Source organism: Notechis scutatus, chromosome Z, assembly GCF_049901735.1.
Source record: "Notechis scutatus isolate UNSWTSFEM ecotype Mainland chromosome Z, rNotScu1.2, whole genome shotgun sequence".
Taxonomy (NCBI): Eukaryota; Metazoa; Chordata; class Lepidosauria; order Squamata; family Elapidae; genus Notechis; species Notechis scutatus.
The window spans coordinates 69,475,769-69,488,082 of NC_142025.1; the positions used below are offsets into that span (position 1 = coordinate 69,475,769).

The 12,314-nt window shown below is 35.8% G+C and overlaps 1 long non-coding RNA gene across 1 annotated transcript in view; it reads right to left on the reverse strand.

Moving 5' to 3' along the window:
* Positions 1-9,654, reverse strand: part of LOC148128919 (uncharacterized) — a 32,147-nt gene extending 22,493 nt beyond the window's left edge. Inside the window, exon 1 of the long non-coding RNA XR_015746019.1 lies at positions 9,092-9,654. This is a non-coding gene — a long non-coding RNA (uncharacterized LOC148128919). The remainder of the gene's footprint in view (positions 1-9,091) is intronic.
* Positions 9,655-12,314: the final 2,660 nt, after the last annotated feature.

Genomic DNA, 12,314 nt, shown 5'->3' on the forward strand with positions numbered 1-12,314 from the left:
CTATTTAAGAGTTCATGTTCTTATCTTCATTCATCTTCAGACTATTTGTGTATTCATTTCTAGTGTTTAAGAAGGAAATTTGTTATTTATCTATTTTTTACTTTTGTGAATGGCAACTGGACTTTCTTGTTTTTTCTTTTGAAGATGTTTTGCTTCTCATCCAAGAAGCTTCTTCAGCTCTGACAGGATAGTATAGAATGGAAGGATTTATATCCTTGCAGACTGCTGGTCATTTGCATCCTTTTAGAGGGTTGTTGAAGCACTTGGAGATTTAGGAGTATTATTCATGTGACCCCAAGACACAGATAAGTGGAGGTTTCTTGTATGAGAAGCGAAACACTTTCAAAGAAAAAAAAGAAAAAAGTCCCGTTGCCTACTGAAAGAACACTTTTGTGATATTCTCTCGAAGATTGCATCCTTATGGAACAAAGGTCCAATATTTATAGGCTATTAAGTAAAAGTAAAGGGCTAAGCAGCCGCTACTACCTTTGCTATTGTGGAATAATCATGGATCAGGGGTGGGGGGAAGGGGCGGGGATGACTCTTTAGTCAGTCTTCTTACAGAGTTTGATGTCTGTGACTATGCATTTTGAAAAATGATGGGGAAAAAACCCCAACAGTTTTTAGAGGGACTTTTCTGGAGGAATGATGCTGTACAGTCAGGTACTATTCAATCTAGCTTTTATAGCTTTTTCTTCTGAAGTCATCCAGATGCTGCTACAAAATCTCCAGTAATTAGTGCAATAATTAGAATAAAGTAATTAGAATAAAGAAACCCCTCTTTTCAATCACTCCTCATCCTTCTACTGCTAACTGTTGCAAGCATAGTTTTTAATGCATTTTTCACCAGCAGGGTTGGCTACTGGTTATAAGAATTCTATTTCAACAAGCTGTCCTTAGCAATATAGGCAGTTTTTTTTATGAGCAACTGAATTACTAAATGATCAGGTATAGAATGCAATTTTTCTTATCAACTGGAAGATTGTTTTGAAACTTTCTGACTTTCTCCTCTTCTGTGTTAGTAATTATAACTACATAAGATTCTGATTTGTGACTAGTAGTAAGGATCTCAGAGGAGACTTAGGTTATTTCCCCATTAGTAATTTACAGTGTTTTCTAGAGTCATTCAAGCATTTCATGCCAAAATAATAGTAATGAGCATAGGCTATTCATTATTGCAACAATGGTTGGGTGATGCTATGAAGTTGTTACTGGGGAAATGGCCTGACTTTATGGGAAACTAGTTTCCAAAAATTTAAAGATGAGAGATCAATATTCACTAAGACTGATGTTTCCTTTTGGGCATCTTCCAATGTTACATTAAAAAAAACCTAATGCTCAACAGTTACTTGCAATTTCTACACAGCATTTAAAAGGGTAAAGAACTGTTTCTTCAAGAGAAATTTAATTTTTCATTTGGAAGACTATGGAAATAAGAAATACATTACCTTCAAAATCATGTTTCTCAAAAGAATTTGGAAATTTATATGAGCTAATCTTTTCTCAGAACACATTTATTTTGGATAGGGTCTTTTCCCACTTCTACATGCAAAGACAATGATGAAATACATCAGAATGCTATTTATTATTTTGAATGCAGATCCATTGTACATGTATTTATCAAAGGCCAATAATCTTTTGATCAAAAGCTTTTGCAGGATCCACTGTATTATTAAAGTGACAACTTGAGCATCATGCCAGGTTGCCATGTGCCATGCCCTAACCTAAAGGTGGTATTCAGGAAAGGTGGTATTCTGACCAGTTCTGGAGAACTGGTAACAGAAATGTTGAGTAGTTTGGAGAACTGGCAAATATCACCTCTGACTGGAGATTTTACAGTATCCTTCCCCTGCCATGCCCACCAAGCCATGCCCACAGAACCGGTACTAAACAAATTTGAATTCCACCACTGCCCTAACCCCAACCCATTGCAGTGTAAGACTTGCTGTTTTTAGCAAACTGGAAAGGGATGTTGCAACAGTGTAATTCTTGTTTTGTCCCCCTTTAAGGTCTACTTCTATTATTTTTTAAATACCTTTATTGAATTATTCAAAGTAAAGACACATCTTCTAATGGAAGACACATCTTCTTCTAATGGAAGGTAAACTCTTTGTTTCCTTTTAGAATGAAGCCTAGATAAACTGTTCATACTTATGTTAAAGAAAAAACATTTCTGCCACTAAAAGTTGTTATTAACTTTCATTATCCTGGTAACCTCCTTTGTTCATTCATAATGGTTCTGTGCCAATTTGAGAGCAACTCTAGAATGTAGTATTTTCAGCACAGCTTGCATTGGCCCCCTGGACCAAAGTTTAACTCAACTATGACATAAGCAAATAATTGTGTTTTTTAAATTCATGGGCATTTTTAATCTTGCCCTGCTCTCAGCCTTTTGTATAGGAGCTCTCTGGTAAATTTCACACATCGGTTTATCTGGCAGCCAGATCTTATAATCTTGCCAGTCAATTTTTCAATTTCTGAAGAAAAAAGCTTGGCTTCTCCAGTAACATATACTAAGCAATATGACAAAATCCATCCTTATTTCTTCCGTCTATTTGTAATTGCTCTAACAATATCACCCTCTTGATTTTACCTTTTTTAAGGACTACATTCTTGTCTACAACTCTGGTTCAACTGTTGGAAGAAGCACTTGGCTACTGAGCTTCAGTATCAGTGCTACCATCACTGTTTTAAACTGAAATTTATATCAGAAGGAATTGTCTTCATAGCCTGACATCCTGCAGCATAGAAAATACAATGAGACAGGGTAGCTTTATTTTTTCTTCTATATGGATCAAGATGAGAGGATTCATTTCACTCCTGAAAGGAACATTTGAGAAATGTTGCCTTATTTTGGATATATTTGAATTTAAGTTTTTAAAAGTGTAAACCAGAAGAGTGTCTTGACATGAAGGAGTTATATTATTGCTGGATCAGTAGTTATGGGAATATTTGTATCTTTTTATTTTTCAATCATATTTCTCTTGGCTGACACCAATTCTGAAAAATCAGATAAGACACAGTGTAGAATGGAGATCATATAATTAAATTCACAGGGAAGTTGCAAAAGGATAGATTTTTAAAAAGGCTAAAGTTAACTTTTCGCCTGACAGTTCAGCATTAAAAGAGAAAGCTGTCATTTTATTTATCTTTTCTATTTCATGTATTCAAATACATAAACTTATAGTCAGTTTTGCTTGCCCCACATTTCTTTAATATAATTCTTTGCTTCAAAATGTTGTTAGTGGAGTAAGTTTGATGATTTGGAGGAGTTTATAGTAGAGCATATTTTATGGTTATTGTTCTTGAGATGAGTCCAATATAAACCACTTCAAACAAGCTGCTTTCTGCAGCTTAAATTCACTTTTGCAGAATAGATGCTTTCCAATTGGCTGAACTGGATTATCTGTGAGGAATGTTGTTTAACTTAGTCTGTGTTGTATTTATTACAATTGTTTCTTCCCTCCTTTTAGAAGCACTTTGGAATGTACATAGGTCCACTTATAATAGTTATTTATCATTGCAACCATCCTGTGAGATAGTTGAGTAATAGTGACTATTTCATCAATAGAGTAACATTCCCTTTATAAAAGAAAAGATTCCAACTAGATCCTGACTGTGGGAACTTCTTCTGGTGCAGACAAGATGCACTTTGGCTGGGGGGTGAGGTTTAAACTCTTAAGATCCTTCAAACTATACTCCTCTCAAATGAACACCTGATGATCAGCAGATGATAGGGAAGCCATGGACAAATAACAAGTGGGCCAGTGCCAGCAGCCCAGAATAAACTGAGGCTGCTTCTGCTTTATTTTTTTCCTTTAGAAGCATGAGTAAAAAAGTGAATTTAAGATTCAAAATAGTACCTTGTCAGAACATCTCTGCAAACGTGTGAAAAAAAATTGGTTTTATGGTTAATCACAGAAGTAATATACCTGGCCATTTAAAATAATATTTTTTTTGAATGGAAGAATCTTAAATTACCTAGTTTTACCACTGGCCTCATTATTGTAGGCATAAAAAAACCCTCTCAAAATAGTAGCTTGGACTTATAAATGGAGAAGAAAATTATTGAAAAAATTCTAAACCAAGGAGTAGGTACAACATGGTTTAAAAACTACCACTTTGTGATTATTCATGATGATGATTATTCATTATTCAAAAAGTAGGCAACAAAACTGACATTAATTTTTTCCTGGTTACATTTTTAAGGTACACTTACAATTTATCTTATGAAATAATATATAATATAAATTTGAATAATAATAATAATAATGTAGTCCTATCATAATAATTTGATAATAATAAAAATCATAATAATACAGCCAGTTAGTAGTAACTGCGAGAGGGATCTTGGAGTCCTAGGGGACAATCACTTTTATATGAACCAGCAGTGGGCTGCAGCAACCAAAGAGCCAATGAAGTCCTAGACTGCATTAAAAGAGGGATAGACTCAAGATCACATCAAGTGTGTTAGTCCTACTCTCACACGTCTGTAGCCTGACCAAGTAAAACACTGAAACAAGCAGGCTTGATTGAACAGGTTTAATGGAGATTGAGGTCCAGCACGAATGAGTCCTTAGTAGATGCAAAGTCAGCGCTGGGAGCTACCATCTAGCAGCACTGTAAATGACCATAGCCACGCCCATGGCTCAGCCCCACACATGTAACCAGCATCCGGCATCCTTCAGTCCTCCAGTTTCTTCCCAGTTTCTGGTGCTTTGCAATCAGCACCAGTCAGCTGTTCTGGCTGCTTTGCAGTCAGCACCAGTCAGCTGTTTCTAGATGAAGGCATGCAGTCACTTTGCACGATCAGCACCAGTCAGCTGGCAAGTAAGAGCAGGTAGCCGTCGGACCCACACTGTTCCTGCAGCTGTTTCTGCCATCCCCCCTTCTCCCCAGGTTTGGCAAGCTGACTGGGGCTTGACACCTACTTTATAATGCTGTAAGGACTTGCCTCTCCTCTCTCTTCAAGAAAGCTCAACTCTTAAATCAAGCAGTATTTCAAAAGGAAACTTTTATTGAGAGAAAATGATAGCAAGTAAAGCAAAGCAGGATCTGAAGTTGCCTTAGGAAGACCACCCTGGGAATATTGCATCCACAATATAAAAAAAAATGTTGAGATTCTAGAAAGTGTGCAAAGAAAAGCAACACAGATGGTTAGAGGGCTGGAGGCAAAAACATATGAAGAACGGTTGCAGGAATTGTATATGTCTAGTTTAATAAAAAGAAGGACTGGTGTGACATGATACCAGTGTTCCAATATCTCAGGGGTTACCACAAAGAAGAGGGAGTCAAGCTATTCTCCAAAGCATGTGAAGGTAGTACAAGAAGCAATGGATAGAAACTAACCAAGGAGAGAACTTAGAAATAATTTTCTAACAGCTAGAACAATTAATTAGTGGAATGGCTTACTTCCAGAAGTTATGGGTGCTCCAACACTGGAGGTTTTAAAGAAGTGATTTGACAACCATTTGTATTAAATGATACAAGGTCTCCTGTTTGGACTAAAAGATCTCCAAGGCCGCTTCCAACTCTGTTATTCTGTTATCTTTCCAAATTATGTAATACTGTCTTTAAAAATATGTATTAATTTATCTTACTAATTACAAAAATTGGGATGCTTACAAGCAATATAAAATGTCACAGAGCAAATATGATTAGAGTACCAATTCTGGAGTGCAAATATCCAGATAATCACTAGATGGCAGCATAGACCTTAAAACTCAACTCTGCCATCTAATGGTTTAGTTCTGGCAGCTCTACTGCAAGTTACGTTCAGTTGTGTTGCTTTTCGAGAGCTGTTGAAGAATGCCTAGATTTTTGCTGTCCTTTCATATTAACTTCTATTTTCTGTCACTACTTAGATCTATGAAATAAACAGAAAGCTGGGCACTATAGACATTATAAATCTCTTCTTTAAAATGTGGGAGAAATTGTGTGTTTCATTGAAGCAAGCCGCAGAATAGAACACTAAGAGAAAACCTTTCAATTGTGGGCAGGCTTGGATCATGACCCACATCTTAATGTGATGCAAAAAGACATAAGGTAGCCGAATTCAATGAAGTGTTAATCCAGTTCCATTTGGCAAAACCTTCCAGGTCGATTTGTTCTCTTCTTGCGCAGGTTAGTTATTGCTGGGATGGTTAGTGCTGCCTCGCACTGATGACATTATATACTCCTGTTTGCTTCCCTATGGTGATCACTGAAGAATGCTGAGCAATGACCGGGGTGTATGCCAGCTTGACTATGCATGGTTACCCTTAACCTCTCTTCCTTTGTTTCCAGGCGTTCCTCTGGCAGCAGTCATCCTAGGAATTAATTTTTCATCTAAAAAGAGAACATTTGTTTTCTGTAGCAATGTCACAACCAATCCAAGTGCAAGAAACTCAGAATTTAATCAGAAATACAGCTCCTCTGCATGAGAAATTAGGCCTCAAACTCCTCTACATGAGAAATTGGCTTCTTTCCTATAGTGTAGTCTTTTACTAGGTGTCAATGAACAACCCTGATTGTTCATTGACGCCTATTAAATGACTACACTATAGGAAAGTGTAGTCTCATTAATTAAAAACCTTACAACTAAACTGTGTACCCTGACAAATGTGAGGGAGATAATTATGAGAGATCCATGACTCAGGAATTGCTGCAACCCTGAAGAGATGTCATACTTTTACCATGCAGAAAGTTTTAAAAAGGAAGGTTATTGCTAATGACGTAGAATTATGGTAGTTCCAATGGAGAAACCCTGCTCAGAAAGTGACTCAATGGTTGAGCTCTCATGGCTTTTCATGTGCTCCTTGAATACACATTGTAAATATTTTCTTTGCTGTTTTTTATCAGATGACTGGATAGCATAATTTATTCTCAACATTATGTCCTTATAGTCCATTATTGTTAATCTGTGACTTTTGAACTTTTGAAAACATGTTTTGAAAGAATCTGTAAATGTAGGCAGAGGTCTAGCCCTTCATGGTTCAAAAAATCTTCAATCAACCTAGAGAAATGAATGCACATTTCTCAATCAAGTTTAGAATGAGATAAACATAACATAGCCCTATGCTTTCCCCAGTTGCTTACTTTCAGTTCTAGCAGATAAAGGTAGATCAGAGTTTTATATTCATAATATCATTTCAATGATATCTTTCATTTCTCATATGTTTAAATTAATTAATTTAATAGATTAAATACTATTTTTAGCGGATTAGTTGTAATTAATAGTGATTTTTCTAAAACAGAAGACAAGGCACCTAAACTTTCATATCTGTTCTGACTGGATGTGGATGTGAGAAATAAATAATTTCACAATCTGAATTATGAATTAGAGTTACATGCAAATAGACCAAACATGTTTTGAGTAAATTAGCTCCCTCACGTTTGTCAGGGTACACAGTTTAGTTGTAAGGTTTTTAATTAAAGACAGAAAAGGCCCTAGAACTCAAACTTTTGAGTTCCCTGAGGTGAATGGTTTACTGGGGGAATGAGAATTCTTATTTGCCCCCAAAATGACTTCTGAACAGTTAATGAGATTATCTATTGCCAGAATCAGTGATGAAGAATTTTGACTGGGGTAGTGGCTGATTGACTACAAAAGTAGTGGAAATAGGACTTATTTGTACATACTGTAGTTTCCATACAGCAACCTTTTCCAATCTGACATCCTTAACATACTATATAATGCCCATAATTTTATTCTGAGCGGAATTAATTAGTAGTTTTAATTTTCCTATCATTATGTTGTTGATGACTATACAACACATCCTTTGTAGAGCTAGTTTCTACTGTCATGTCACTCTGTAAAGCATCCAAATCTCATGTTTTTTCCGCAAATATAAATAACCAAGATGTCTTGATGCCTTATGTGAGAATCACTGCTATACATTTGATGTATCAAATACATATGGAAATGTAGCATTCTTTAACCTTTAAGCAAAATAAGCATGTGCTTATGAGAACAAGGGAAGAAGGGCTACATAGGGATTTCTTCCACTATCATGTTTTTAACTCTTTCATTGCCACACTCAAGTTTTCAATAATTATTGTGTCTTTATGTCTTGTCTGGTAAGCAATGGGATACCACTGTTGTGTTGGGATTAGAAACACAGTTGGCTTTATTAGGAAATCAGTTGGCTTTATAATCCATAATATGGTGCAAAGGTGTCAGATGTTACAACTAATGTTATTTCAAACTTCCCCTTAAACTAGATAAATGGACATTGTTTTATTATTCTATCTCCTTGGAATTAGAAATTAGAAACTATATTGTTTATAACAGTTATTTAATAATCTAGTACATTCATATATCTGTCTCAAAAGATCAGATCATTTTATATATAGCAATGACATAATGCAATGTTCTGCCCTCATTTTGGAAATCTTTGGATGAATCTCATGGTTTTCGTATCCCATTTTACTCTCAAAGCAATTCTATGCAGTAGAAAAGTGTATATAACTAAAAGTGTTATTTTTAACAGATCAACTCAATAAGGAGATGGATGATATATACATTTATTTAATCAAGCAAGCAAATAAGCAAGCAATTTTGATTCAATGATTTGGAATGAGGGAGCCTAGAAAGACACATATAACCATCATGTACTAAGAAATGTAAACTTTGCAGATATCTTTCTCTAATTTATGAAGTTTTAGCATAAGCAGATCAAGTAAGCTGGTTTTCATTTTTTTTCACATGTCTGTAGCCCCAATATAAGGTTCTTTAATGCACTTTTTTCTGATGTCATTTTTTTCTTAAGTTTCTATCTCTGTCATATATGGTCTTGCTTCAGACCTTATTTGGTAGGTTTTCAGAGAGTTTTTGTTTTTGTTTTGCTCTTACTGCCATATATTCCAAACAGAGTGTTCAAATTTATAACAATAAAATATACAGTATAATAAAAAAAATTAGTTAGATTACCTGTTTGAGCAGCCCAATATTATCAAATCAGAATTCCATCATTCTAATCACAATTTTAATTTACATAACATTCTGATTCTCCTTTATAGCATTTGACATTCACTCTATTATTAAATTTGGGGACTTATAGCTCCCTTATTCTAGTAATTCAAGATAAATCATAATAAAAATTATTCTAACCTGTTCGTTCTCATTTTGAGCTTTAAAAACATCTTTGCTTCCAGGATAGAGTCTGATTAGAATTTCTGGAAAGACTTGCAAAGTTTCCTTTCTCAATTAAGCTACTTGCAACTCATGACATTCTTTTATTGCTGTTTGTTTATTTGTAGCTTCTGCCATTTCCTGTGTGTTGGCCTGCACTCTTTTTCCTGAAAATAAGAGGATAATAACATGCTTTGAGAAATATAATTGAAAGGGTCTGCATGGAGGGATTGTTTCTATAATGAAGCTTTTCTCCAAGACTGTTCTTAGATTTTTAACATAGAACCTTTACCATTATACCATATCAGATTGATCCTGGTAAGTGGTTCTGGCTGAAGATCTCTGCTGAGTGTATGCTGGGTGATGTTATAAGGTCATCCATCTGTTAGTAGATTCATGTGTTGTTCATGTGAAGTGGACTTGATGGTGACGGACACCAGTTGCCAGATGATCTCTATCAGTATGACTTCATTTTTATAATTATATGAAGTTATTGAACAGGATCAACTGAGAATCTGAAGTAATTAGCACATAGATGATATTCCCTTTCGGCTGTATTTCTTTGCCTTGATTTTAAGGAAGAAGGTATTCACCCAACTGTTTGTTAATATAAAGAGTATGACCACGCATTTTACAAAATGTGACTTTGTGTAAGTTGCATAAGATTAAATGAAACCAAGATAAAATTAAATAGAGAAGAACCACTATAGCACAATATAAAACAAGATTAGCATAGACAAAAACACAAAGCATTCAAAATCCTAAAGCAATTTTGCAGATGTTATTTATTTAGAAGACTTATATAACTACTTATCTTGTATACTTCCAATCTTTAGAGTAAAAGTTGATAATTATCTCACCCAATTTAAATGCTCTGTCCATACACTACTCCAGCACAAATCTTGTGGTTCTGGTTGTCCCAGCTTCGTGACAGCCAAAACAATGGCCATCGTCCCTGCTGTTGTTCAGGGAGAGCTTGCTTTGGACCTAATGAAGAAATTGCAATTTCCTCGTAGTCAGAGAAGCACCTCTCCTTCCTTCACCACCCCTCCAAGGCAGCTGTGACCCTGAAGGGTCTCCCAACAGCGGTTACTGGCTGAATTTCACAGGGCTCGGCAAAGCCTGCTATTTTCCAGCTATTTGTGCTGTGATGTCAACCGGAATTCCTCATCAGGAGACCTTAAGCATGCCCATGCTATCAGACCTCTGGTGTAACATAATCAGAGATATGTAATATGCAAATAACTCATCCTATTTCCTGTATCATGAATGGCTTTAAAGATGATAAATGGTTTATAGGTGGCACTTTGAGTTACATTCAGAAATCTACAGGAAACTAGTGCAATTTGCATAACTATGAGCACTGTTGCCTTGGGTACCAATTGTAACTTCCAAGTGGTTTTCAATTCCATCATTCCAATACTTTTATTGCAACATTTCCACTCAAGGTAGAAAGTGTTTCATTCAGCTGTGCAGGAGATGAACAGAGCTTCCAGTCTTGGATCAATTTCAATTGGTACATGTAGTGAATAGTCTGCCTTTACAGATGGAGTTCTGTAAAGGCAGGAGTTGTGAGGTCAAGAATACTTCTAAATTGCATATCCATTGTCTGGTGAATGCAATTCCATCTGGAGATAGATGATGTCATATCCCTCCTTCTCTGTTGAGAGAGGGCTGTTTAATTTTGACATAGTTCAGTAGTCCATCTGCCTCTTTGACCCCTCTTTCAAATCAGCAGTACTTTCTGTCTAAAATGTGGACTTTGCTATCTTCAAAAGAGTGTCCTTTATCTTTTAAATGCAGATGGACTACTGAATCTAGTCCTGATGGGTTTGTTCTCCTATGTTGTGCCATGTTATGTTGTACCATACTATGATCAGCTGTCTGCTAGGAGTATAAATCCTTCCATTCCCCACCACCCAATCAGAGCTGAAGAAGCTTCTTGGATGAGAAGCAAAATGTCTTCAAAGAAAAACTAGAAAGTACAGTTGCCTCTTGAAAAAAGTACCCTTGGGACAACCTAGATGATCTGGATGACTGAGAATCTCAATAGTTATTTTTAACATTGAGCTTTGGTTATTTGGTAATTTGGGATGATGGATGCAGTAAGAGTAAATTTAAATAAATGAACCTATGAACAATGCCAAAATTTTCAAGTCTATAATATCTTAATTATTTTATATATTTATTTATTACTACGACAATTGTTCAAATGTCACTATTTGTAGATACCAACAATTCTGATTTTATATTGCTTTGGTGCAATCAAGGACAGATTCTGCTGGGTATTTGCTTATCTTGAAAACACTGTTCCAGAAACTGCAGATGTAGACAGGAAAGGCTCACAGGAAATATTTCATTCCTGTTTTGGTTGCTGATATAATCTAGGACAAAACGGGAGACCCAAGCCTAGTTGAAAATTACAGGCCAATCTCCTTATGCTGCGTCACCTGTAAAGTCATGGAATCAATTATTAACCAATCCATCATCCTCCACTTAGAGACAAATAACCTACTCTCCAATAAACAATTTGGTTTCAGAAAAAACTATCCTGTAATCTGCAACTCTTACACTGCAAAAACATATGGACTGACACAACTCGACCAGGGCAAACCAATAGAGCATAATCTACATAGACTTCTGTAAAGCCTTTGATTCAGTGGTACCACGACAAACTACTCCTAAAAATAAAATCCTATGGTATCTCTGGACAACTGAATAACTGGATAGAAGCATTCCTGTCAAACAGACAACAAATGGTCAAAATTGGGAGCGTCCTATCAAATCCAGTACCTGTCAATAGTGGTGTCCCCCAAGGCAGTGTTCTAGGACCAACTCTCTTCATACTCTACATAAATGACCTCTGTGATCATATTAAGCAAATTGCGTTCTCTTCGCTGATGATGTAAAGCTGTTCAATACCACAGACAATACTGCTACCCTACAAAAGATCTTGACTATGTATCAGAATGGTCAAACAAATGGCAACTTCAAATTTCAACAAATAAATGCTCTGTCTTACATATTGGCAAAAAAATCAAAAAATAAAATACAAGCTGAATAGTCAAGATCTTGTTAATGACCCAAGCTCTGTAAAGGACCTTGGAATACTCACCTCTAATGATCTAAGTGCTAGAGCCCACTGCAACTACATAGCCAAAAGGCATTAAGAGTTGTTAACCTAATCCTCGTAGCTTTTTCT